This window comes from Lissotriton helveticus, chromosome 12, assembly GCF_964261635.1.
Source record: "Lissotriton helveticus chromosome 12, aLisHel1.1, whole genome shotgun sequence".
NCBI classification, from domain to species: Eukaryota; Metazoa; Chordata; class Amphibia; order Caudata; family Salamandridae; genus Lissotriton; species Lissotriton helveticus.
Window position 1 is genome coordinate 893,878,509 of NC_136073.1, and position 27,634 is coordinate 893,906,142.

Here is a 27,634-nt window from a genome sequence, read left to right on the forward strand (position 1 = left end):
CACTGAGAGAGGCTCTCTCCCCCTGGACTGCCAGCCATGGAGGCCTGGCACAGGGCACAGAGAGAGGCTCTCTCCCCCTGGACAGACAGCCATGGAGGCCTGGCACAGGGCACTGAGAGAGGCTCTCTCCCCCTGGAGACTGACAGCCATGGAGGCCTGGCACAGGGCACTGAGAGAGGCTCTCTCCCCCTGGAGACTGACAGCCATGGAGGCCTGGCACAGGGCACTGAGAGAGGCTCTCTCCACCTGGACTGCCAGCCATGGAGGCCTGGCACAGGGCACAGAGAGAGGCTCTCTCCCCCTGGAGACTGACAGCCATGGAGGCCTGGCACAGGGCACTGAGAGAGGCTCTCTCCACCTGGACTGCCAGCCATGGAGGCCTGGCACAGGGCACTGAGAGAGGCTCTCTCCTCCTGGACTGACAGCCATGGAGGCCTGGCACAGGGCACTGAGAGAGGCTCTCTCCACCTGGCTGGACTGGCATAGAGGCCTGGCACAGGGTGTGAAGCGAGCCTCTCTCCCCTGGGCGGACTGGCAGACCTCTCTTCCCTGGGCAGACTGGCTGGCATAGAGGCCTGGCACTGGGTGTAAAGTGAGCTTCTGCCCCCCCCTGTGCAGACTGCATCAGGGTCGGGCTGGCCTCGAGGGCAGTCAGGCAGTGCCCGATGGGCTGGTCTGACAGGTTAGGGTATAGGCCAGTTTTGGGCTCTTTTTGGGCCTGGTTTATGGTCTGCTCAACCGGTTTTTACTGTTGATTTCCCTGATATTAAAACAAGCATTGCCAGCAGCAAGCTCAAACCTCTGTAGGCTAACATACCTTGCACAGCTCCTGTACAGTGTGCCTTTACAAGTTCAAAACTGCCCCAACTTGCAAACACGGTCCACTTTTTTAGCTATCTGTTTCATTAATGGGGGTCTCACATATTTTGGTGCCTGGAGTCATTTTCTCTCCGTCTGACCCTGACTGGCACAGGGTGTACGGCGGGGGCACAGAACAGAGTATGTTATGTTAATTTCGATTTATATAGCGCCAAATCACTGACAAGTCTCTTAGCGCTTGCTTTGGGAACCCGTCCTGGCTTTCCCTGCGAGATAACCCCTACTGGGCATCCCCAAGGTGAAGCCAGGCATCCCATCGCAGTGGGGCCGTTGTGGAGATTAAGCAAGCTATTGCACAGAGTTGCAGAGTGTGAACCCACGATTCGAGTAGGCACCGAGGCGAGAATTATCGAGTCCGTGGACATTTTGAGCTCAAGACCCCGCCGAGGCGGGAATTGAACCCTGGTCCCGGGTCTGACCTCTGCATCAGGGTCTGCCTCCTCTAACCAGTGAGCCACACTTCTCCAGTATGAGCCGAAGGGACAGTGTGTGCACAGAGCAGGCAGGAGCTGGGATCTGGAAATGCTACAAAAGTGTATGGTTTTATGACCCAAGACAGCCCTGGAGCCTCTGGTGTCTTCATGTTCACCATTTTCAGCCGGGTCTGGTGGCTCAGTGGACTAATGCGTCCATTGCAAGGGCCTGTGTTAGACCTCATGGTCACAGGTTCAAATCCCGGTGGTTCCACTCAGCCTTTCATCCATTTGAGGTTGATAAAATGAGTACCATTGAGTTGGGTAACAATGAACGTCTGTTATTCAGCGCCAAGAGACCTCTGGGTGAACGTGCGCTTTACAAATACACGTTATGTTATTTTACTTGTCATTTTCTAACTGTGTGTAAATAAAGAGTATTCCTTTCAGCAGATGTCCCCCTGACAGGACAGTGAGGGTATTACCATGCTAGTTGGTGTAGGGATAAAGTTCCCAACATGTCTCATGTAGAAGGCATTCTGAGCGGTGAACATCCTTTACAACGCAACTTTTACCACGCAGTGCCTTTACGACGCAATTATTACAACGCATGTCATTACAACGCATTGCGCTGGGGGGCGCTCTAGGATAGGGAATAGATTTAATTTACTATCCAACACCTTCCCTACTATCCACAGGGACTGGAGTTGGAATAGTAAATTAAACTATTCACTATCCAGCACCCCTTAGCGCTATGCGTTGTAACAGCATGCGTTGTAAAAACTGCGATGTAAAGGCATGCGATGTAAAAGCATGCGCTGTAATGTCATACATCCATTCTGAGCAGTTGTTAAGTCTCGGCTAGACAGCGCATGCGCTGTTTCGAAGAGACATGTAGTTTTCAATCTGTGGGCTTAAGTCCACCCGTAGACTAAACATTTGCTCACTCCATTGTCACTCTCATATCCTTTGTCCCCATTTGTCCATTGCGTGCGTGCGTCATGCCTCTTCTTGTGTTTAGCCCTCCCCCAGAGCACGGACCAAGTACTTGTGTCCATCCACTATTCCTGCCTAGGAGCTACTTTTTTCTTTGTGTGCTTGTATTTTCACTTGCTCTGTCCTCCGTCACCTCTCACACTCCCACCCAGCCCATTACAACCCCAGCCAGATCACTCTGACATCCAAACGCTGATTTATTTATTTCACTGGTGTGTTAATTTTTTTTTGTTTAAACACTCTACAGAATGCATCTTTTCACTCCCCTCGTACCTGTAAGCACGTCCCCGGTCATTCCTTTTTTTGCATTTATAGAGCGAGAACGAAGGTATCAGAGCTTTTGACATGCGCATTAGTTGCTCTTGTCCCCTAGGTCCTCCAGTATGTATTGTAGGTTGAAGCCTAGCAGACAGCACAGCTGCCTGGGGTGCTAAAGACATCTTGGGGACGTTCACGAAGCTTCCCTGGGAATGCATTCCGCCCGTTGCTTAACATTGCTTTGTGGTTTGTAGCTGACACTTTCTGGCTTTCTATTTACTGACTTTATTTGCTTTAGTCTGTTTAGGTTCAGTTTGTCCCCAAGGAGTGAAGCCTCTTCACAGTGCCTCTCCTTGTATTCTTCCACCAGGGCTCCTTTCTGTAAACAGGCCTGTCCATCTCGTTCTTATCTTGTCACATTTGCTGTGCATTCAAAGATGTCAGGCTCTGTCTTCCAAGGGAGCTTGGTGTTTACTGTTCTTTCTCTGACTTCAAAGTGGAAGATGGATGTGACAATGTTGCTTGATACTGGAGGGAGGTAAGGATGTTTACTAGCACACAACAACATTTAAATGAACTGTGAAAGTTTTTTAGAATATATGGGAATTAGCAAAGCACAAATGAAGCACGTTTTATGTGGGTTGGAAACAAATACTTTAATATCATCAAAACAAATCACTTCCCTTTTTGATATCATTTCCACACATTGTCGTTTGTGCGCTGTATAGTTTTATTAGTAAAACTGTGCAAACGTAATGGTCATTTCAGTTGAAAATGTGTTTCCATAACGGCAGTGTGGTACCACACCATGCATACTCCTCTGCGCTACTCCACTCTACTCTGTACCACTCCACACCACTGCACTCTACTCTGCACCACTCCACCACTGCACTCTACTCTGCGCCACTCCACCACTGCACTCTACTCTGTACCACTCCACCACTCCACTCTACTCTGTACCACTCCACCACTGCACTCTACTCTGCACCACTCCACCACTGCACTCTACTCTGCACCACTCCACTTTACACCATACCACTGCACCCTGCACCACTGCATTCCACTCCACACTGCACTGCTACACTCTACACCACTGCTCTCTACCCCTCTTCACTCTACGCCTCTCTACTCTGCACCACTTTACTCTATGCCAATTCACTCTACGCCAATCTACTGTACACCACTGCACCCTTCGCAACTGCTCTCTACACCACCCTAGTCTAGGCCACTCCCCTCTACTCAACTCCACAACACTGCAATCTACACCACCTCACTCTATGCCAAAACACTCTACACCACTGCACTCTGCAGCACTCCACTTTACACCACTGCACTCTGCTGCACTATACTCTACTCTGCACACCTGTGCGCCACCCTACTCTGCACCACTCTACACCATAGCACTGCATGCCCCTCTACTCTACTCCCCCGAATTGTACTCTATGCCACTCTACTTTACTCTGCAGCACTCAGCCGTGCACCACTCCCTCTATGCCACTGCACTGTACTATGAAACACTGTAATCTAGGCCACTGCATTCTATGACACTACATTGTATGCCGCTGAATTCTATGCCACTTCCGTCTAAGCCACTTCACTCTGTAACACTCTACACCAGTGCACTCTACACCGGTCTACTCAACTCTATGCCACTCTACTGTTTGCCACGCTACGCGACTCCACTCTGTGCCACTCCAATACACGAGACTCTATGTCACTCCACTCTCGACACTCTACTCCACTCTTCACCCTTCCACGTCTCTCTTCTCTATGCCACTAACCTTCAGCCATGCACCCACACTGGTGTACAATGTGGCTAAAAACATTGGCAAAACCAATAGCTCTTACATAGGCGAGACCTTTTTGGCTTTGTCAATGCGTGTTTTCAAAAAGAGTTTGAGGGACCCCTAATCCCCAGTGACCCTCAGATGACTGGTACCTGAGAGTCGCCCCCTTTGTGAGCTCTCATCAGAAGAACCTCTTCCTCTCGTTCGTCTTGCCAGCCATGATCTTCTGAGGATAACCCCCCCTGCAGTCCCCAACCCTCCGTAGCTCCATTCTATTGAACCCTGGCTGTGGGCACCTCCTTCATCGATGATTTGTCAGTGCCTTGGAGCATCTTGTTCACCTGTCCACTGGCCGTCCTACACATATACATATATTCTCTAGGAAAGAATTCAATACATGTATTTGTGGTTAAAACCAAACAAATTCAGTAACATGGTCGCCCCGTTTCGGATATCACCTTTCACTGGACCATATATATATATATATATATAACGCCACCTGCCGCAAAGTTGGAGACGGACCCGGATTAGGTGCTTAAAGATGTTTTATTGAGCTGGCAACGTCAAGACGCGTTTCGCAGCCTCAGCCGCTTGTTCACTCGATATATATATGTGTGTGGTTTGACAACAGTACCAGTTTATCCTTTTGTTTGTTCTTCTAACCCCCTGCGCTGGCCCCGAGCACCCAGGTAACAAGTCAGCTGGCAGCTCCCGGGACCCTCGAGGTCTCATCTAAGCCCTAAGCTCTCTTGGGTGGGTGCCAATGTGCATATCAGCATATCCTCACTGTGCCCCTTATGCGCAGGCACAAACTAAGAGACGTTGCAAACAACACATATCTTAGCAATTATTCGAACTGTTGTGCACCATTATGCAATGTTCAACTGGTGGCGTACGCTTTAGAGCTGTTCTGTATTTGACATCTTAAAACGGTTCTGTAAAATTGACACCTGCTCTGATTGTGCCCAGTGACGTCACTAGAGATTGCTGCATCATCGCTGCTCGAAAGCTTTGGTGTTGTATAGTATTGAGTAACGAGCTCCGATTCTTCAATTGCCTTTATACTTTAATTATATATAGGCTTTGTCCATTTCTACCTCGGCATGGATAGCACTGTGCTAATCCTATGCTTAAAGACTTTGATAGAAAAGCAGACATTTGAGGTGAGCAAATTTAGAGTGTCGCTGGTGTTGACTGCTCTATACAGGAGCCGATTTCCAACTGAACTTGAGAACTACCCAGAGTTCTCTGCTGCTTCTTTTTTGCATAATTTATTCATCTACCTGAAGTCATCTTGATTGGAATAAAGTGGTAACACTTAATACATTTAATTTGAAAAGGAACAAAATGAGGGGTTTCATTTTGCCATAGAAATTTTATATATATATATATATATATATATATATATATATATATATATATATATATATATATATATATATTTCACTGAAAAAACCATAGGTTTCACACCAGTTATAGTTAGGAATTAGCATTTAAAAAACCTATTAAATTCACTGAAAAAACCATAGGTTTCACACCAGTTATTGTTAGGTGGAAATTTTACTCGCATAAAACCATTGAAATTCCCACGTTATAGTTAGTTGGACTCACTATAACTTGCGCGTGCAATGCACTGCTGATGACGTCACTTATTACATCACTCATGACATGGTCAGTGACATCCCTCATGACATCACTGATGACATCTCAAATGACATCACTGATGACATCATCCAGTGAATGTGTATCTTTCTGAAAAATAAATATTTTTTATATATGTATATCTAAAGGTTGATGGAAGAATAAATGGGTAAATAAATGTCTAAATGGATGGTTTTTTTGTGTAAAATTGATTGGTTAACTGACTTATTAAATGTATCTTAGTGAATACATATATTAGCGAGTAATGTTTAAATATTTAAATATCTGTATCTGTGTCTCACTTTGTGTATAAGTGGCTGCATGGGTTGGTGAGTAGCTACATGAGTGTGTATATGGGTTATTAGTTGTTTTTTTGAGTATCAGTATCAGTGTCTGTATGGTTCGGTGGTGGATATTACTTAGAGCACAGATGCATGAATGAGTGACTCACTATTTGTATGTATTTTGAAGACAGCATGTGTGCAAGACTGTATGGGTGGATGATTGTGTGTATGGGTGGGTTAGTGAGTATGTGTTTTTATAATTGATTGTTTAAGAGAGTAAATATGTTTCAGTTTCTGTAGAAGTATGTCTAGTGGTGTGTATATAGCAGTATAATCAAGTAAATGGTTTTTTGATAGTTTATTTGCATGTGTGAATTTGTGTGTGAGTAACTATATGGATGAGTATTAGTGTGTAACAGGATGTATAGGTGTATGAGTACATATGATGAGTAAGTACATGCATGAGTGACTATATAGAACTGTTGGTGAATGAGTGGATGTGTATGTAGATGTTGGAATTAACTTATAAGTTGTTGTAATTGGTATTGGTTTCTCCTTTTTTAAGAAAATGTTAGTTTCAATTTTTGAATGTGTGTGTCAAAGGTTATTTTATGCTGATAGGAGGTCTGCCACTTTGTCACAAGGATGTTGTCATCAGTGATGTCATTTGAGATGTCATCAGTGATGTCATGAGTGATTTCACTGACCATGTCATGAGTGATGTAATATGTGACGTCATCAGCAGTGCATTGCACGCGCAAGTTATAGTGAGTCCAACTAACTATAACGTGGGAATTTCAATGGTTTTATGCGAGTAAAATTTCCACCTAACTATAACTGGTGTGAAACCTATGGTTTTTTCAGTGAATATATATATATATATATATATATATATCACAAAACTCCCTTCACAGGTAATTGAAAACGCACTCGAGGATTTTCCTTTTCACAGTTGTTTTATTGCACACTCGCTCTCAGCAGAAACGCATTAAATCCTCGAGTGCGTTTTCAATTACCTGTGAAGGGAGTTTTGTGATGTGGAATCAGCAGGGCTCTGCTGAGGAAAACGCACCGGTGGGAGAGCGCCAGGGGTCACCAGTATTGAGCCAAGTTGCGGGAATATATATATATATATATATATATATATATATATATATATATATATATATATATATATATATATATATATATATATATATATATATATATATATATATATATATATATATATATATATATATATATATATATATATATACACACACAAACGGAACTTCTCACAATAGGTCCAGTGAGAAAGATGAGCCACTCCGGTTTTGGGTATTTGTATTTTTGTATTACGAACTTTAATGGCACAAAAGACGCGTTTCGACTTCCTCGCGAAGTCTTGGTCACATGACCAGGTGCAGGTTCATTGAGTAATATAGCGAAACGTGATGCACGGCGCAGCGTGCAAAGGACATAAACGAAAGACTGTACGGGTTCACGCTGTGATTTGGTGTAAACAAAAATTAAATAATACATAAAAATCCATTATATTGCCAATTTGTACACTCTGATCATAATGTGAGTTCATTTTATACGAGTATCTGTAAGAAAGGTTTGTTAAGAGCATCGGATATTTAACAGGCATATATGATGCCGTCACAAAATCATGATGTGCTTGTTCGCTGGGTTAGTAAATAATTCAAAAAGCGCCCAATTGCAGAAGGTTCCTCTGGGGAGTGAGACCCACCATATAGCGGACCCAAGGATTATAGTAGAAGCCCAAAATTACTAAATGCACTTCAATGTGCTACCTGATATAACACGGTGACTGTCAAAAAGAAGGGGAGAGGTACGTAAAGTAAACGCCCCTCTACCCTTCGTGCTCTTAGCGTTAACAGGGTGGCTCATCTTGGTGGTGTGATGCTACCCGGGTTTCTGTCAAAAACAAGATAAGTGACAACATTAGTGTGTGTGTGTATATGTGATCAAGGCCACCTTCTGTGGCCGAAACGCGTCAGAGACGAGCACCGTTTGCATAATAAATTTAATATTTTGGCACCAGCTATATCCAGTGTCCGTGTCTATGTGTGTGCGCGACTGCACTTGGGACAGCGTCTCCTTGAGAAATATATATATATATATATATACTCACGCAAAAAGTAAGCAAGAGCTTGGGTAGTTTCCAGGTTTAGGCAGAGAGCAGCTCCTTTTTCAGGTGTGGATGGCACTCACTAATCTTATGCTTAAAGACTTTGCTGTAAAAATGGCTTAAAGCTTTGTCACTCTCTCGCTCGGCGTGGGTGGCACTGCGCTAATCCTATGCTTAAAAACTCTGCTAGAAAAACAGACGTTTGAGGTGAGCAGATTCCAAGTGTTGCAGATTTTGTGGTTGCTTTATATAGGAGCTACTCTCTGTCAAAACGTGAGAACTACCCAGTGTTCCCTGCTTCCTTTTTTGCATAATTTATGCGGCACTCTAAGCCTGAGATGGAATTGTCTTGATATATATATATGATTTATTATTAAGAGAGTCCTGTACACAGAACCACCTGGCTGGACATTTGTGCATTGAAGTTGTCTAGATCACTGTGTTTCATGATACCAGGATCCCCCAGTACCCTCGCTTGGGTTAAGCCCACACCCACCTCCAGTGGCAATAACCAGTGGTTAAGGACTGCTCCAGGATCTACAGGGAGGGGCTCACAGCCCAGGAAGGACTCCAAGCACAGCAGGGTCTCAGAGCCACTGAGGTCTGCTGGAAGAGCCTCTAGTTTCTGGAAGGAACGCCAGACGCAGAGGAGATCCCACCAGGAGCATTGTCTCCACCATCAAGACAAGACGGTGTTGGAAATTAAACCTGGGAGAACTGTGGTTGGTGTCTCGGTGCTGCAAGGAGGCTCGGGTGGCTCAGTGGACTGGGGCATCCACAGAAGAGGGAGGGAGCCCACTGCCTGGCCTCCAGGCACACACTTTGCCCAGATGCATTGTGGTAAATGCAGTGCATAACAACACTCTCTTTAGGATTCACCATTCTTGGTGCAGACACTGCTGTGTATCTCTAGACATGTGTCTCAGGATACTTGTCCTTCTTCAGTAGAGAGTAACATCTTAAACTATCTGCCACAGATCCTACGTTGAACTGTTGTTGGTGTTTCTGTGCTCCAAGGAGGTTTTGGTGGCTCAGTGGACTGACGCGTCTCTCCAGGAGTCTGTTTTTAACCTCACAGTCAAGGTTTCAAACCCTAGCTGGTCCACCCAGCCCTTCATCACTCTTATGTCAAGCTATAAGGGGATCCCAAGGGGAAAAAATAACAATATACAGAATAAAAACTTTGACAAAGATTCGAAGGACTGACTGTGTAATAATGCAAAGTACTTGAGATAGATTTTTTGCTTGATTAAAACATTGAAAGCGTTATACAGTTTTCATGTAAATCACAGTGGTTAATCCCTTTTTTATAGGGAATTATTTTAGCACTATTTAATTCTTTTGTAGTAGTGGTTTTGGTTTTAAAGATCATTTAATGTATGCAACGGTTTTAATTAATCATGCATAATAAAAAATTGCCTTACCTTACCTCTTATGTCAACAGAAGGCATATTATAGAGCTGGGTGACAATAACAAACCGTCATCCAGTGCCAAGGTGCACCAAGGGGTGAACGTTTACTTTACGAATGTTATGTTCTAGACTACACTTATTTCATCTCCTTCTATGCCTCAAAGTAGCGCTATACATATAGAGCCCCACAGCATGAAACGCCACAGCGCCCAGAAGCTGCGGTGCACCAAAAGCGCCGCCACCACCCGCCGCTGAGCCCGATCACTAACTGCTGATCTCAGCTTGGTTTCTGGATAACATGGGCATTTGCAGGAACAGGAGCTGGACTGCCTACAACTCTGCATGCCTCGGGCTCCCCTGTGCCATGAAGCCGCCCTGGTAAGACAACTGGTCTGAGAACATCAACCGGGTGAAGCTGTGCCAAGCAGCTGGCACTCTGCTGGGAAGCGCTCAGAGCAGTTTGAGCTCACCCTGCCGGTGCCCATCTTGTGTTTTATGGGCTTCTCTTCCCTTTGTAGTTAATGTGTACATTAGTTTTCTTGGCAAGACAACTTTTTCATAAAATGTTTTATGGAGCTGTAAAATCGCAGCTTCCCTAGGCCTGAACGAGTGACCTACATGGAATATTCCTCTGGAATCTACCTCCAGACTATTTCACTTCTGAAAGTTGTCTCTTGGTAGACTGTGGACCAAACCATCAACATGCCTTAGAATCGACAACATGCCTTAGAATCGACAACACCCCTTAGAATAAACAACAAGGCTTAGAATCAACATCATGCCTTAGAATCTACAACATGCCTAAGAATTGACAACACGGCTTACAATCGACAACATGCCTTAGAATCATCAAAATGCCTTAGATTCGATAACATGCCTTAGAATCGACAACACGCCTTAGAATCAGCAGCAAGCCTTAGAATCAATGACATGCCTTAGAATCAACAACATGCCTTAGAACCGTCAACATGCTTTAAAATAAACAACACGCCTTAAAATCAACATGCCTTAGAATCAACAACCAGCCTTAGAATCGATAAAATGCCTTAGAACTAACTACATGCCTTAGAATCGTTAACTTGCCTTAAAACCAGCAACATGCCTTGGAATCAACACCACGCCTTAGAATCATCAACATGCCTTAAAATCGACAACATGCTTTAGAATCGACAACATGGTTCAGAATCAACAACGCGGCTAAAATTGACAACATGCCTTAGAATCGTCAACATGCCTTAGAATCGTCAACATGCCTCAGAATCGTCAACATGCCTCAGAATCGTCAACATGCCTCAGAATCGTCAACATGCCTTAGAATTGACAACATGCCTTAGCATTGACAACAAGCCTTAGAATAGTTAACATGCCTTAGAATTGACAACATGCCTTAGAACCGACACCACGCCCTAGAATCGTCAACATGCCTTAAAATTAACAACACGCTTTAGAATCAACAACATGGCTTAGAATCGACAACATGCCTTAGAATCGACAACAAGCCTTAGAATCGTCAACACGCCTTAGAATCGACCAAAAGCCTTAGAATCGATAACATACCTTAGAATCAGCACCACGTCTTAGAATCGATAACATGCCTTAGAATCAACACCACGCCTTAGAATCGACAACATGCCTTAGCATCGACAACAAGCCTTAGAATCGATAACATGCTTTAGAATCAACACCATGCCTTAGATCCGTCAACATGCCTTATAATCGACAACACACTTTAGAATCGACAACATGGCTTAGAATCCACAACACGCCTCGGAATCGACAACAAGTCTTAGAATTGACAACACACCTTAGAATCAGTCGCATGCTGTGCACCAGCCTGTTCATCAGTAGGTAATGAAAGATGGGCTCCATTGCCCTCAGACTTGTACTGGATGTTGGTGCAAAACTTCACAACAAACTGAGTAACCTACAAGTGGGCACCCATCTCGCCAAGCTCAGGTACAAAGTGTTCAAGAGAATCTGATGCTCACATAGGAAGTAAAGACCTGGGTTTTCCCAAAATAAGGGTACAGTATTAATCTAGTGTCCTAGCTGAGCAAGACTGAACAACTGTGATGTCAGAACAAGACCCTGTGCTCAAGGACAAGCACTAGAACATGACCAGTTCCAGGAAAAAACTTAGCACCACCACAGCTGCCTGTGATCAGTGTAAGCCACGGACTAAGCATGTACTCCTCGGGGTGGCCCTAAGAACATCTGTACCAGCTGCCAACCAGAGCCAAGCAAAACAGATCTCCTGCCCCAGATTAGACCTGCAGAAACAATAATACCAGATTGCAGATGCAAAGGTCATACTGACAGGGCAAGGAAGCTACAGGACTCATCTACATTTTCATATAATGACTAGTATCCCTCCTTCTCAAACCATATACTACCTATCAATGCATAAACACATCTGCCACCTGCCATACAACTGGTGCTGCTCAGCATTGTACCACATGGCTCTAGTACAGCCCGCTGACATCTTGTATGAGTTAAATACAGTCCATCCCTGTCCCAATCAGGACCCGCCAGCTTCATGATTGGACACTAAGGCCTTTTGAATTCCAGACCCACACCAACCTCCTGCTGTGAGGATGCCCACTAATGCAGACTTTCCAGGCAGATATCTCTTGTTTTTCTCTCTAGTCCTTGCCAAAACTATAAAAAAAAGACTGCCTCCGAGGGTTCATGGTTTGGCAGTCACATAAAAATCATAGAGCAACGGCAAAGTAACTCAGCGGCGGCCGGCACAGGTAAACGCGGTTGGGCGGGCCAGGGTGCAACTGGGGGAAGCCAACAGATGACTTGATAGGTATTATTTATTTATTTAATTATACCTATTCTGTCGTCTGTCGACATCCCCCTCTTCCACCCCGCCCCGCCTCCGCCCCTCTCCACTGCGTTTACCTGTGCTGGAGTAACTCCCAGCAGCTGACTAATGTGAACTCTGTGCACCCTGTATCTCATCTGTCATCCCGCTATAGCGCTGGGACGCTTCCTGGGAAGCAGCTGTGCGCTTTATAATTGACATTCATTCGTCCCATCCCCACCACCACACTTTGAGTATCGCCACCCGACAGGATGAGTTCACCACTCTGCTCACTAGCACACAGCACTAAAACCTCATCCCTCACAGACCTCACCACAAATGCAATATTCTTCCAGGTGAGCGCTACCACAGGGTGCAGCGTGCTACACGGCTGACAGCGTGCATCGGCGCTTTGCAAGAGTTATGAAGCGCTATACAAATGCAAGTGCAGTTACCATCTGCAAATGTGGCGATACATTATCGCCGCTTTTATCGGCAGGAAACTGCCAATAAAGCGGCGATAATGGGCTTGATAATCTGCCCTTGTGCATTCCCATAGCAGCCCAGGTTAACAACAGAACGTGGGCTTCTATGGGAATTCACAAGGGCATGTTATCAAGCCCATTATCGCCGCTTTATCGGTAGTTTCCTGCCGATAAAAGCGGCGATAATGTATCGCCCTTGCTTGATGATATGGCCCATGGTGTTTAGTTGGTCACCTGGAGAGATGCTAATTCACAGCCAACCGCTGCCCTTGTTAACTGGTTCGCGTCTACAGCAGGAGCATTAGCAGCAGGTTGAGTGTCTCTGACATTTCAAGCATCAGGTGGATCTTCAGGACCCAAACCTTCTTCATAGGTTTAAATGACTGAGTCGAACGCCATAAACAAGCGTCTGGGGCACTGCTGCCTAGGATAGGCATCAAAGGCCCATTCAAACTTCAGTTTGGGGTGTTCTCTCCTGAGCATAAGGACTACCCCGGTGGATGTAATAGGACCTCTGACAGTTCCCAAGATCTTTGCTTCTTCCTCTGATTTTTAAGTGTTAGGCCTTCCACTTCCACTTGCCTTGTGAAGTTCATTCAGTCTGACAGCGGCGGATGTAAATGGATCCCTCGATGGAATCCTCTAGCTTACTAGAGAATGGAGTCACCATTGCAATCACATCCGTCATCTCTTCTCTTCGTACACGAAGAAATACGGTTGTCTTCTTGTCACCAGTGCACCACCTGCACCAGGCTCTCAGCGTGGTAGGCGTAAGTTGCTACTCTCCGCGATTCTTGTTTCGAGGCAGTAATTCCCCCCCTCTAGTGCTAGCTAGGTACTTCTGGCCACACATTGACTGGAGGTCATCATTAAAGTTTTCAGAATGACTTAGAAAGTGATTTCTGTTCTGGTTGATCTGGTGCCCAGACCAAAGCACCAGTGATGAATGTAACTTCAGCTGTTTCGGTGTCGAACGTGTTGATGAACTGGCGCAGAAGCTCTAAAATCCCTCCTGGACTCCCTGGAATTGTCCGTGGAAATGGATGATGAAATACTACTATTGACAGAGCTCTGTTGTTTTCAAATATTATGATGCATTTTTGAGGTGCAATGAATGCAGTCTTTCGCTGCTCTGGAGGTTCTATATATTGAGTGAAGCTTTCCTGGCTCAGGCACGCCACGCCTTGTGTGCCCATGGGGTATTCCATGCCAGGTGAGCCATATGCTGCCTGACATTCAGAACCCATATCCTAGCCTTCACCCAGTAGGTGCAACAATCTGCATGCATTGTGGGCTGGGTTCAGAGATGTTATTGGTCACTACTGCAGTGATTTTATTGCTGCTGTGGGTTCAGTGCTGCTGTGGTTTCAGCGCTACGGTGGGTTTAGTGCTGCTGCATGTGCAGTTCGGCTGTAGGTACACAGCTGCTGCAAGTGCAGGGTTGCAGTGTTGCTGCAGAAGAATCCTTACGTTGCTTCTGTGTGTGGTGTGAATGTAATGCTGTGGGTGAATTGCTGCTGTGGGCTGCTTGCCTCTGAGGGTTCAGTCCTGCTGCTGGTTCCTTGCTGCTGTGCATTCAGCACTGCTGTGGGGTTTTTATGGCTGTGGGTTCAGTGCTGCTGTGGGTGCATTGCTGCTGTGACTGCAGTTCTGCTGTGGGTTTCTTGTGGCTGTGGGGTCAGTGCTGTTGTGGATTTAGTACTACTGTAGGTTTCTTGATGCTGTGAGTGCATTGCTGCTGTGGATTCAGTCCTGCTGCTGGTTCCTTGCTACTGTGGCTTAAGTGCTGTTGGTGCATTGTTGCTGTGAATTCAGCACTGCTACAGATGCCTTGCCACTGTGGGGTCTGGGCTGCTGTGGGTTCAGTATTACTGTGGGTTCATTGCTGCTGTGGGTGCATTGCTGCTGTGGGTGCATTGCTGATGTGGGTTAATTACTGCTGCTGATTCAGCGCTGCTGTGGATTCAGCACTGCTGCTGGTTTATTCCTGCTGTTTGTGCATTGCTGCTGTAAATTCAACACTGCTATAGATGCTTGCACCTGTGGGTTCAGTGCCGCCGTGGGTTCAGTGCCGCTGTGGGTTCAGTGCCGCTGTGGGTTCAGTGCCGCTGTGGGTTCAGTGCCGCTGTGGGTTCAGTGCTGCTGTGTGTTCTGGGGGTTCAGTGCCGCTATGGGTTCAGTGCCGCTGTGGGTTCAGTGCCACTGTGGGTTCAGTGCCGCTGTGGGTTCAGTGCTGCTGTGGGTTCAGTGCTGCTGTGTGTTCTGGGGGTTCAGTGTCGCTATGCATTCAATGCTGCTGTGAGTTCAGTGCTGCTGTGAGTTCAGTGCTGCTGTGCGTTCAGTGCCGCTGTGAGTTCAGTGCCGCTGTGAGTTCAGTGCCGCTGTGGGTTCAGTGCCGCTGTGGGTTCAGTGCCGCTGTGGGTTCAGTGCCGCTGTGGGTTCAGTGCCGCTTGAGGTTCAGTGCCGCTGTGGGTTCAGTGCCGCTGTGGGTTCAGTGCTGCTGTGGGTTCAGTGCTGCTGTGTGTTCTGGGGGTTCAGTGTCGCTGTGGGTTCAGTGCCGCTGTGGGTTCAGTGCCGCTGTGGGTTCAGTGCCGCTGTGGGTTCAGTGCCGCTGTGCGTTCAGTGCCGCTTGAGGTTCAGTGCCGCTGTGGGTTCAGTGCCGCTGTGGGTTCAGTGCCGCTGTGGGTTCAGTGCTGCTGTGTGTTCTGGGGGTTCAGTGTCGCTGTGCGTTCAGTTCTGCTGTGCGTTCATTGCTGCTGCGGGTTTAGTGCTGCTGGGGGTTCAGTGTCGCTGTGGGTTCAGTGCCGCTGTGGGTTCAGTGCCGCTGTGGGTTCAGTGCCGCTGTGGGTTCATTGCTGCTGTGGGTTCATTGCTGCTGTGGGTGCATTGCTGATGTGGGTTCAGTGCCGCTGTGGGTTCATTGCTGCTGTGGGTTCAGTGCCGCTGTGGGTTCATTGCTGCTGTGGGTTCATTGCTGCTGTGGGTGCATTGCTGATGTGGCTTAAGTGCTGTTGGTGCATTGTTGCTGTGAATTCAGCACTGCTACAGATGCCTTGCCACTGTGGGTTCTGGGCTGCTGTGGGTTCAGTATTACTGTGTGTTCATTGCTTTTGTGGGTGCATTGCTGCTGTGGGTGCATTGCTGATGTGGGTTAATTGCTGCTGCTGATTCAGCGCTGCTGTGGATTCAGCACTGCTGCTGGTTTATTCCTGCTGTTTGTGCATTGCTGCTGTGAATTCAACACTGCTATAGATGCTTGCACCTGTGGGTTCAGTGCCGCTGTGGGTTCAGTGCCGCTGTGGGTTCAGTGCCGCTGTGCGTTCAGTGCCGCTGTGGGTTAAGTGCTGCTGTGTGTTCTGGGGGTTCAGTGTCGCTCTGCGTTCAATGCTGCTGTGAGTTCAGTGCTGCTGTGCGTTCAGTGCCGCTGTGAGTTCAGTGCTGCTGTGAGTTCAGTGCTGCTGTGAGTTCAGTGCTGCTGTAGGTTCAGTGCCGCTGTGGGTTCACTGCCGCTGTGGGTTCACTGCCGCTGTGGGTTCAGTGTCGCTGTGGGTTCAGTGCTGCTGTGGGTTCAGTGCCGCTGTGGGTTCAGTGCTGCTGTGGGTTCAGTGCTGCTGTGTGTTCTGGGGGTTCAGTGACGCTGTGGGTTCAGTGCCACTGTGGGTTCAGTGCCGCTGTGGGTTCAGTGCTGCTGTGGGTTCAGTGCTGCTGTGTGTTCTGGGGGTTCAGTGTCGCTATGCGTTCAATGCTGCTGTGAGTTCAGTGCTGCTGTGCGTTCAGTGCCGCTGTGGGTTCAGTGCCGCTGTGGGTTCAGTGCCGCTGTGCGTTCAGTGCCGCTGTGAGTTCAGTGCCGCTGTGGGTTCAGTGCCGCTGTGGGTTCAGTGCTGCTGTGGGTTCAGTGCTGCTGTGTGTTCTGGGGGTTCAGTGTCGCTGTGCGTTCAGTTCTGCTGTGCGTTCATTGCTGCTGCGGGTTCAGTGCCGCTGCGGGTTTAGTGCTGCTGGGGGTTCAGTGTCGCTGTGGGTTCAGTGCCGCTGTGGGTTCAGTGCCGCTGTGGGTTCAGTGCCGCTGTGGGTTCAGTGCCGCTGTGGGTTCATTGCTGCTGTGGGTTCATTGCTGCTGTGGGTGCATTACTGATGTTGGTTAATTGCTGCTGTGGGTTCAGTGCTGCTGCTGATTCAGCGCTGCTGTGGATTCAGCACTGCTTCTGGTTCATTCCTGCTGTTTGTGCATTGCTGCGGATGTACGTTGTTACCACGCGATGTATTACATCGCGGTACTTTACAACGCGTCTTTTACAACGCAAGTCGTCAACACAACTTGCGCTGTAGGGGTGCTGGACTTAGGAATAGTTAAATTTACTATTCCAACACCACCCTACGTACAGTAGGGAAGGTGCTGGAATAGTAAATCTACTATTCCTTAGCCTAGAGCGCCCTCCAGCGCAAGTTGTGGTTACGACTTGCGTTGTAAAAGACGCGTCGTAACTGCACTGCGGGGTAGCACCCGCGCTGTAAAGGATGTTCCCCATTGCTGCTGTGAATTCAACACTGCTATAGATGCGTGCACCTGTGGGTTCAGTGCCGCTGTGGGTTCAGTGCCGCTGTGGGTTCAGTGCCGCTGTGGGTTCAGTGCCGCTGTGGGTTCAATGCTGCTGTGGGTTCAGTGCCGCTGTGGGTTCAGTGTCGCTGTGGGTTCAGTGTCGCTGTGGGTTCAGTGTCGCTGTGGGTTCAGTGCCGCTGTGGGTTCAGTGCCGCTGTGGGTTCAGTGTCGCTGTGGGTTCAGTGCCGCTGTGGGTTCAGTGTCGCTGTGGGTTCAGTGCCGCTGGGGGTTCAGTGCCGCTGTGAGTTCAGTGCTGCTGTGAGTTCAGTGCTGCTGTGAGTTCAGTGCTGCTGATAGTTCAGTGCTGCTTTGGGTTCAGTGATGCTGTGGGTTCAGTGCTGCTGTGGGTTCAGTGCTGCTGTGAGTTCATTGCTGCTGTGGGTTCAGTGCTGCTGTGGGTTCAGTGATGCTGTGGGTTCAGTGCTGCTGTGAGTTCAGTGCTGCTGATGGTTCAGTGCTGCTGATGGTTCAGTGCTGCTGATGGTTCAGTGCTGCTGATGGTTCAGTGCTGCTGTGGGTTCAGTGCTGCTGTGGGTTCAGTGCCGCTGTGGGTTCAGTGCCGCTGTGGGTTCAGTGCCGCTGTGGGTTCAGTGCCGCTGTGAGTTCAGTGCCGCTGTGGGTTCAATGCTGCTGTGGGTTCAGTGCCGCTGTGGGTTCAGTGCTGCTGTGGGTTCAGTGCTGCTGTGAGTTCAGTGCTGCTGTGGGTTCAGTGCCGCTGTGGGTTCAATGCCGCTGTGGGTTCAGTGCTGCTGTGGGTTCAGTGCTGCTGTGCATTTAGTGCTGCTGGGGGTTCAGTGCTGCTGTGGGTTCAGTGCTGCTGTGGGTTCAGTGCTGCTGTGGGTTCAGTGCTGTTTCACGTTCCGTGCTGCCAAGGCTTTTAGTGAGCCGAATCCTTATTGGGTTCTATCTTCATGTCATTATTTTTATTGGCAAAAAGACTGGTCGATTTCTCAACAACGACTGTAAAAACCCTTAATGAATCAACTCATGTTTACATTTGACACGTTTTGCTTCATTTTGCATTCCCTGAGAGTATTTGCTTTGTTTCGAGGTGTTGTGTTTCTGCAGTCTTTGTTCATGCACCGTGTGACTCATGGACAGTGCATACATTTCACTGAGTCACTCCCAGGCCTCTGGGTGAGTTCAGGCTGTGAGTGGGTGTTTATGGAGGGCACGATTGAAAACTGTGAATTTAAGGCTCAAGGCACTGTCATTTTCTCACCGTGCCTGTCAGTGGGTCATAAAGAGGTGCAGACTACATGCACATCCAGTCAGTGGCCTCTCTGACGAGCGCACAAACACATATGATCCAATATAACTGTGAGAAAGTGTGAGAAAAGAAGATGGGGGGTTTCAGAAAGATGCGTGGAGAAAAAAAGCGTAAGTGTCTAAGAGAATGAGCGACCACCAGGGTTGGACCTGGAATTATTCACCACAAAAGCATTATTTGTGTATCTGATACAGCTATCACGCTGGGTACACGCATTTGCCAATAGGTCTGACTTGTTTTAGATGTATGTGTGTGAGATGGCTAGCGCCCAAGTACTGGTCAGGTAGCACCAGACCTGTCAACTCACACGGTGCCACCGTGTGACACACAATATCCGCTCCCATCACAGGGTCTCCAAGGGGCATATTATCAAGAACGGCGTTAAAATGATCGCCGCTTTAGTGGCAGGAAACTGCCGCTAAAGCGGCGATAATGGGCTTGATAATATGCTCTTGAGAATTTCAATAGAAGCCCATGGCCACCAGTTTCCTGCCGCTAAAGCGGCGATAATTTTAACGCCGTTTCTTGATAATATGCTCCCAAGTGAGGAGCCGATATCACATGGCGGTAGGGAAAACGAGCTTCGATTTTGAAGGCTTTTAACTGCCCACGTCCATTAAATGGTGTGAAAACACCCCAGGACATGTACACCAGCCAAAGGGGGCTTTTTTTGTTGTTTTTGGAAGAGGGGGTTGGGGGCAGGGTGGAGGCAAAAGTACCTGTGAGTACTTCTCGGAACGAGGCCCCGCCCCCTCCTGGGCCCCTCCTCACATGGTATGGGAGGTTTTTGTGCAAGCTGGCAGGTGTGTTGCATTCTGGGTGAAGCTCACGATTTTCGTTTGTTTTAAGCCACGCCGCTTGTAAAGGATTCTTAGACCACGCCCCTTTTTGTTGCCCCGCCCCTAACTTTTTCTTTCCACTTAAAGCACTGAGGGGCAGATTTACAAGCCCCTTGCGCCACTTTTGCGTCACTTTGGCCATGTTAAAAGTGACGCAAAAGTGGCGCAAGGGGCTTGTAAATCTGCTGCTGGGAGTGCATGCTGCTGTGGGTTCTCGGTGGCCGGCAGGGGCACAGAAAGCATGATCTTTGTATAAAATGCAAGAATGCATCTGCAAGAAAGCAGAGCACACGTGTTATCAGTACAGTGGCGCTGGGAAGCCAAAGGCGCCATTCCGTGTCTGGCCGCTGGGTGGCGCGCAAAGACCAGAGTTCAGTTCTCCTCTTGCTGCCGTGGGCTGCAGCTGCAACTCTGGCAAAGTGAAGAGGCCGATAGGAAATTTCGGATTCAGCAAATGGGGTGCGAGGAAATGCACCAGGGACTGGTGTGACTAAGGAATGGCTGAGCGGGGACTGATTTGAGATTGCTGTTGAGCAATGAATGGACTGACTAGGAATGTTGTGAGTAGTAAATGGTGTAGGTACCGAGAGGTGTCAGCTGGTGGGTCTCCAGTAGTATTAAAGGTTGAGGGGGAAGAGGTTAGGCTTGCAGGGACTGTGGTAGGTGGTGGGTGTTGGACCTGGTAGTTCTGAGAAGGCTGACCAGGTGATGAGAGGGGAGTCCTCCAGGTGAAGTGTTTATAGTTTGCTCAAGAGCTGATTCCCCTCGACACGCCCCCTTTCGACTCTACTAAACTGCTAAAATCCACTAGAGTTAAGTAACCAACGTTTCTTCGGTATTAACTTGTGTGAAAATTGGGGGTTTCCAAAAATTGCACCATGGCAGGGCTCAGCCCTGGTGATGCGATAGTGTTGTCTGGTGTCAGCAGGACTGCCCTCACCAGCCGTTCACTGGACAGTCACCCAACCCCAAGACAAGGACGGATGGGGATATTGGGACAGGGCTCCTGCCCAGTGTGACTCATGTCCCTCCTCAGTCATGGCGACCTCAGTCTGACGACGCACGTCACCGCAGCCTCCCCTCTAGCACCCTCCCTCCCACCGACCTCCCTTTCTTTCTGTTTTTAAAAACACACACAGTGTCTTGGGTTGTGTTAAAAAAGGGTGCACATACCCAGCATGCAATGCGTCACGTTGGTTTTAATTATCTGCATGTCATTTGCATATTGGGATGAAAGTGAAATGTTGACTCCTGTGGTTGAAATGTTGCAGTGTCTTGGTGGAGCAGGCAGCCCAGCAGAGATGGGGAAGAGTCAGTGACACGCTAGGTGGTTGACACTGAAAGGTCCATGGGTCTGGGGAGGAGTCAGTGGCAGGCGGTGACCGTATTATGTGGAGAAAGTCTAGTTTTTGTGAACAGTAGACACTGAAAGAGAGTTATAGTGACTAATGGGCGCCACGCTCCTTTTATCGACCTCTCTAGGATGAAAGACTGAGACGTCATTTGCGATACAGGGATGTTTATGGCAAGCCTATGAGTGAAATGACCCATCAGGGGTCCTGGTTCCCCACATTCTCTGCAGTAACCGCACCGACCCTCTGAGCTCTCTTACATGGCACGTGGGTGACTCTGCCCCAGCCCTGCCTGCCCTTCCAGAGGCTGCCTTCGGTCTGTTGATAATGCCCCGGTGCCCTGCCCCCGCCCTATGGGGTGTGTGTAAACAGCATCTGTCTGTCCGGAGGGGGCGGGGCTCGCTCCCTATGGTACACGCTGCCCCCGGGGGGTGAATGCCCCCTGTGTCCGGGCACCCACGCTCGCTGGTCTCCGCCGCAGGGACGGGTGGGCGCAGCTATTCCGAGTTAGTGCATTATTGTGGTGCCATGTTTCTCTACAGATGCCCCCGGGGGGAGGGGGGTCACCCCATGGATGCCCCCCCTCTCCTCCTCGTGCTCTCGTCCCACGGCCCCGCGTGCGTGGGGGGGTCTCAATGGGCCATTGACGCGCGCGCCTGGCATAGCGCCTCTCTGGCCCGTGCCCACTCGAGGCGCCAGCGCCGGGGGTCTGTAGAGGTGGGCGCTGGGAGCCCAGCCGAGCACGGGCAGACCCCGGGCCACGTGCCCTGGGGGGGGGGGAGGGGGGAGGACGGTGACCCTGCTGCCTCCAGGGTTCAGGGGCCTGTCTCTATGATTGAATCTAAAAAGGATTCATCTTATTTTGGCCACATTCAAGGCTCCTCTTCTTGCGGAGACCCCCCGCAGCCACGTCAATCATCCGCCCCCTGGCGCAGCCCTGTATGTTCATTAAGGACCCTTTTCTGGCGCAGACTTATTAATGCCCCTTGAAGACTCACCGCGCTACATAAACTTATTTTAGGTATATTAAGGATTCATCTTCCTACGCCAAGTTTTAAGAATGGATCTTATGCGGAGTCACTGCATCTGCCTTAAAATCCACCTTGGTTTCGCCGACGCCTTTTATCTGCATTAGGAATGTTTTTACTCCGTCTCAATGTCCCCGCTGCAGGACTCACCTTCTTCCAGATGCGGACTCGCCGTACACAAGGATTCATGTCCAAAACAGGCTGGTTGTATCCGCATTAAGAATTCACCCCGCCAGACTCGTATTATCTTCAAGAATAATCAGCCTTTTATGTAGTCTCGGGGTAAGTGCGTGCAGCACTCATCTTTCTAAAAGCTCGTTTTAACAGGATTAAATATTCCTCGTCATATACACGATAAAACATCCGCCTTCTCGTGCAGGGTCATTACATCTGCATTATGGGTTCTTCTTTTTACAAAGACTCGTTTTACTTTACTGAAGGATTCGTCGTAAAAGTGAACTAATTCCTTCAAGTGTCGGCACTTTTCATCACTTTACAGCAGGGGTGCTGTGTCAATAATGGACAGTATAAACCTTTATCCTCTGGGGAGGGGGGGGGGGGGGGAGGGGGTTGTACTTGTCTCAGGACGGTACCAGCACTTCACAGAAAGCCTGCTATGCTAGGAATGGACAGTATAAACCTTTATCCTCAGAGCCGCTGTCATTGTAACAGGACAGTATCAGCACTCACAGCAGTGGTGCTGCACTAGTAGTGAACAGAGGCAGCGCTCTCTGCAGTGGTGCTACACTAGTAGTGAACAGAGCCAGTGCTCTCTGCAGTGGTGCTACACTAGGAGTGAACAGAGCCAGCGCTCACTGCAGTGGTGCTACACTAGGAGTGAACAGAGCCAGCGCTCACTGCAGTGGTGCTACACTAGTAGTGAACAGAGCCAGCAGTTGCTGCAGCACCTTCACACTAATAGTGAACAGAGCCAGCGCTCTCCGCAGTGGTGCTACACTAGTAGTGAACAGAGTCAGCGCTCTCTGCAGTGGTGCTACACTAGTAGTGAACAGAGCAGTGCTCACTGCAGTGGTGCTGCACTAGTAGTGAACAGAGCCAGTGCTCTCTGCAGTAGTGCTACACTAATAGTGAACAGAGTCAGCGCTCTCTGCAGTAGTGCTACACTAATAGTGAACAGAGTCAGCGCTCTCTGCAGTGGTGCTACACTAGTAGTGAACAGAGCCAGCGCTCTCTGCAGTGGTGCTACACTAGGAGTGAACAGAGCCAGCGCGCTCTGCAGTGGTGCTACACTAGGAGTGAACAGAGCCAGCGCTCTCTGCAGTGGTGCTACACTAGTAGTAAACAGAGCCAGCGCTCTCTGCAGTGGTGCTACACTAGTAGTGAACAGAGCCATCACTCTCTGCAGTGGTGCGACACTAGTAGTGAACAGAGCCAGCGCGCTCTGCAGTGGTGCTACACTAGTAGTGAACACGTCAGTGCTCTCTGCAGTGGTGCTACACTAGTAGTGAACACGTCAGTGCTCTCTGCAGTGGTGCGACACTAGTAGTGAACAGAGCCAGCGCTCTCTGCAGTAGTGCTACACTAGTAGTGAACAGAGCCAGCAGTTGCTGCAGCGCCTTCACACTAATAGTGAACAGAGCCAGCGCTCTCCGCAGTGGTGCTACACTAGTAGTGAACAGAGCCAGCGCTCTCCGCAGTGGTGCTACACTAGTAGTGAGCAGAGTCAGCGCTCTCTGCAGTGGTGCTACACTAGTAGTGAACAGAGCCAGCGCTCTCTGCAGTGGTGCTACACTAGTAGTGAACAGAGCCAGCGCTCTCTGCAGTGGTGCTACACTAGTAGTGAACAGAGCCAGCGCTCTCTGCAGTGGTGCTACACTAGGAGTGAACAGAGCCAGTGCGCTCTGCAGTGGTGCTACACTAGGAGTGAACAGAGCCAGCGCTCTCTGCAGTGGTGCTACACTAGTAGTGAACAGAGCCAGCGCTCTCTGCAGTGGTGCTACACTAGTAGTGAACAGAGCCATCACTCTCTGCAGTGGTGCGACACTAGTAGTGAACAGAGCCAGCGCGCTCTGCAGTGGTGCTACACTAGTAGTGAACACGTCAGTGCTCTCTGCAGTGGTGCTACACTAGTAGTGAACACGTCAGTGCTCTCTGCAGTGGTGCGACACTAGTAGTGAACAGAGCCAGCGCTCTCTGCAGTGGTGCTACACTAGTAGTGAACAGAGCCAGCACTCTACGCAGTGGTGCTACACTAGTAGTGAACAGAGCCATCACTCTCTGCAGTGGTGCGACACTAGTAGTGAACAGAGCCAGCGCGCTCTGCAGTGGTGCTACACTAGTAGTGAACAGAGTCAGCGCTCTCTGCAGTGGTGCTACACTAGTAGTGAACAGAGACAGCGCTCTCTGCAGTGGTGCTACACTAGTAGTGAACAGAGCCATCACTCTCTGCAGTGGTGCGACACTAGTAGTGAACAGAGCCAGCGCGCTCTGCAGTGGTGCTACACTAGTAGTGAACACGTCAGTGCTCTCTGCAGTGGTGCTACACTAGTAGTGAACACGTCAGTGCTCTCTGCAGTGGTGCGACACTAGTAGTGAACAGAGCCAGCGCTCTCTGCAGTGGTGCTACACTAGTAGTGAACAGAGCCAGCACTCTACGCAGTGGTGCTACACTAGTAGTGAACAGAGTCAGCGCTCTCTGCAGTGGTGCTACACTAGTAGTGAACAGAGTCAGCGCTCTCTGCAGTGGTGCTACACTAGTAGTGAACAGAGTCAGCGCTCTCTGCAGTGGTGCTACACTAGTAGTGAACAGAGCCAGCACTCTCTGCAGTGGTCCTACACTAGTAGTGAACAGAGCCAGCGCTCTCTGCAGTGGTGCTACACTAGTAGTGAACAGAGCCAGCGCTCTCTGCAGTGGTGCTACACTAGTAGTGAACAGAGCCATCACTCTCTGCAGTGGTGCGACACTAGTAGTGAACAGAGCCAGCGCGCTCTGCAGTGGTGCTACACTAGTAGTGAACACGTCAGTGCTCTCTGCAGTGGTGCTACACTAGTAGTGAACACGTCAGTGCTCTCTGCAGTGGTGCGACACTAGTAGTGAACAGAGCCAGCGCTCTCTGCAGTGGTGCTACACTAGTAGTGAACAGAGCCAGCACTCTACGCAGTGGTGCTACACTAGTAGTGAACAGAGTCAGCGCTCTCTGCAGTGGTGCTACACTAGTAGTGAACAGAGTCAGCGCTCTCTGCAGTGGTGCTACACTAGTAGTGAACAGAGTCAGCGCTCTCTGCAGTGGTGCTACACTAGTAGTGACCACTGTCAGCGCTCTCTGCAGTGGTGCTACACTAGTTGTGAACAGAGTCAGCGCTCTCTGCAGTGGTGCTACACTAGTAGTGACCACTGTCAGCGCTCTCTGCAGTGGTGCTACACTAGTAGTGACCACTGTCACCGCTCTCCGCAGTGGTGCTACACTAGTAGTGAACAGAGCCAGCGCTCTCCGCAGTGGTGCTACACTAGTAGTGAACAGAGTCAGCGCTCTCTGCAGTGGTGCTACACTAGTAGTGAACACGTCAGTGCTCTCTGCAGTGGTGTGACACTAGTAGTGAACAGAGCCAGCGCTCTCTGCAGTGGTGCTACACTAGTAGTGAACAGAGCCAGCACTCTACGCAGTGGTGCTACACTAGTAGTGAACAGAGTCAGCGCTCTCTGCAGTGGTGCTACACTAGTAGTGAACAGAGTCAGCACTCTCTGCAGTGGTGCTACACTAGTAGTGAACAGAGTCAGCGCTCTCTGCAGTGGTGCTACACTAGTAGTGAACAGAGTCAGCGCTCTCTGCAGTGGTGCTACACTAGTAGTGAACACGTCAGTGCTCTCTGCAGTGGTGCTACACTAGTAGTGACCACTGTCAGCGCTCTCTGCAGTGGTGCTACACTAGTAGTGACCACTGTCACCGCTCTCCGCAGTGGTGCTACACTAGTAGTGAACAGAGCCAGCGCTCTCCGCAGTGGTGCTACACTAGTAGTGAACAGAGCCAGCGCTCTCTGCAGTGGTGCTACACTAGTAGTGAACAGAGCCAGCGCTCTCTGCAGTGGTGCTACGCTAGTTGTGAACAGAGTCAGCGCTCTCTGCAGTGGTGCTACACTAGTAGTGAACAGAGCCAGCGCTCTCCGCAGTGGTGCTACACTAGTAGTGAACAGAGCCCGCGCTCTCCACAGTGGTGCTACACTAGTAGTGAACAGAGCCAGCAGTTGCTGCAGCGCCTTCACACTAATAGTGAACAGAGCCAGCGCTCTCCGCAGTGGTGCTACACTAGTAGTGAACAGAGCCAGTGCTCACTGCAGTGGTGCTACACTAGTAGTGAACAGAGCCAGCAGTTGCTGCAGCGCCTTCACACTAATAGTGAACAGAGCCAGCGCTCTCCGCAGTGGTGCTACACTAGTAGTGAACAGAGCCAGCGCTCTCTGCAGTGGTGCTACACTAGTAGTGAACAGAGCCAGCGCTCTCTGCTCTGCTGCTACACTAGTAGTGAACAGAGCCAGCGCTCTCTGCAGTGGTGCTACACTAGTAGTGAACAGAGCCAGCGCTCTCTGCAGTGGTGCTACACTAGTAGTGAACAGAGCCAGCGCTCTCTGCAGTGGTGCTACACTAGTAGTGAACAGAGCCAGCGCTCTCTGCTCTGCTGCTACACTAGTAGTGAACAGAGCCAGCGCTCTCTGCAGTGGTGCTACACTAGTAGTGAACAGAGCCAGCGCTCTCTGCAGTGGTGCTACGCTAGTTGTGAACAGAGTCAGCGCTCTCTGCAGTGGTGCTACACTAGTAGTGAACAGAGCCAGCGCTCTCCGCAGTGGTGCTACACTAGTAGTGATCTGAGCCAGCGCTCTCTGCAGTGGTGCTACACTAGTAGTGAACAGAGCCCGCGCTCTCCACAGTGGTGCTACACTAGTAGTGAACAGAGCCAGCAGTTGCTGCAGCACCTTCACACTAATAGTGAACAGAGCCAGCGCTCTCCGCAGTGGTGCTACACTAGTAGTGAACAGAGCAGTGCTCACTGCAGTGGTGCTACACTAGTAGTGAACAGAGCCAGCAGTTGCTGCAGCGCCTTCACACTAATAGTGAACAGAGCCAGCGCTCTCCGCAGTGGTGCTACACCAGTAGTGAACAGAGCCCGCGCTCTCCTCAGTGGTGCTACACTAGTAGTGAACAGAGCCAGCAGTTGCTGCAGCGCCTTCACACTAATAGTGAACAGAGCCAGCGCTCTCCGCAGTGGTGCTACACTAGTAGTGAACAGAGCCAGTGCTCACTGCAGTGGTGCTACACTAGTAGTGAACAGAGCCAGCAGTTGCTGCAGCGCCTTCACACTAATAGTGAACAGAGCCAGCGCTCTCCGCAGTGGTGCTACACTAGTAGTGAACAGAGCCAGTGCTCACTGCAGTGGTGCTACACTAGTAGTGAACAGAGCCAGCAGTTGCTGCAGCGCCATCACACTAATAGT

General features: G+C 49.3%; 1 protein-coding gene and 1 non-coding gene across 2 annotated transcripts in view; one reads left to right on the top strand and one right to left on the bottom strand.

Annotated features, from left to right (window-relative positions):
* TSC22D4 (TSC22 domain family member 4) overlaps positions 1–27,634 on the top strand; it is a 263,765-nt gene that overhangs the window by 197,025 nt on the left and 39,106 nt on the right. The window lies entirely within an intron of this gene.
* On the bottom strand, positions 20,668–20,791 carry LOC144801129 (U4atac minor spliceosomal RNA). Its single transcript, XR_013605001.1, has one exon. It is a non-coding gene; the product is annotated as a U4atac minor spliceosomal RNA (small nuclear RNA).